The sequence below is a fragment of the Ischnura elegans genome, chromosome 7, assembly GCF_921293095.1.
Source record: "Ischnura elegans chromosome 7, ioIscEleg1.1, whole genome shotgun sequence".
NCBI lineage: Eukaryota > Metazoa > Arthropoda > Insecta > Odonata > Coenagrionidae > Ischnura > Ischnura elegans.
In genome coordinates this window covers 67,600,609-67,601,780 of record NC_060252.1, presented here as the reverse complement: position 1 = coordinate 67,601,780, position 1,172 = coordinate 67,600,609, and positions in this window count along the sequence as shown.

Genomic DNA, 1,172 nt, shown 5'->3' with positions numbered 1-1,172 from the left:
CGAGCGAAAATGAATGGAGGAAATTAATCTTTGGCGGTATATTCAAAAACTGTGAACTCAAGTGGTTCTTAGCAATTAGGATATATCTGGACACATTAGGGCTAAATGTGAATTTTACTAAGTACGATGAGTGATATTATATTCATGATCCCGTTACTGCTCTTATTAGTTACTAATGGTGAGTTTGCCAACTAATGTTCTCCTTTGAATCCTTTTCTTTTACCTAGGGGCATAAGAAAATTATGCTTTGTATAGATATCGTCAGACTGCTCTCAAACCCTCACTGCACGATAAATTTACCTGTGAGAGTTATTGTCTAAATGTATGAAGGAAATTAGTGGACCACAACTAAAAATGCGCAATTGCATGAACCGAATAAGAACAGGCTGTATTTTATTTACATGCATTTATACAAGTTGTGTGGTTACACGATGCATTTTTGCATTCATTTACATGTTCGCACTTTTAGACATTATTTCGTGCGGGTTGATTTATTATATAACCAGGCCTTTACAGTGACTTGAACCAAAAACATATCAGACTTGGATGAATGTCATTGGGCAGAAAACTTCAGTTTCCATTTCGTAACCATGATGCTGTATGGAAATTATTTTTGAACCACCATCATAAAAGTAAATAGTTATTTTCCTCATAGATAAATTAATACTTTAATTGCAGTCCATCCTTGTAGATGATGAACCATTCTCAATTTGAGATTATATATCTAGAGCCAGATGTGTCCATACGGAATCCCTGAAATTTAATTTCCCTTAATACGGAATTCCTGTAATCCCCAAATTTCTTTCATGTGCCCAATCGTATTCCCAGGGCCGGATGTACCGCAAAGCAAAATAGGCACATGCCTAGCGGCGTCTTCTGTCACCTCATGCGAGTGGCTATGCTTTATCATAAAAATCGGGTAGGGGCGGGGCTCAATTGAGGAGTGGCACTCGATGGAGAGGAGCCTACAGTGTAACTTTGGGTAAATCTGGCCCTGCATATTCCTCCCTGGGATTGCAGAGCTCCCATTGGCTGAGCGCAGCAATAAAGCAGCCAAAGGGGATTGGGTGGGTGAGGTCGCTTGAGTACTGACTTCCCACCCAGTCAAACCGGATTCAAATCCTCGCAGTGGCCAGGGCCAGTCGGAGCAGGTGCGGGGCGAACCTTCAGTG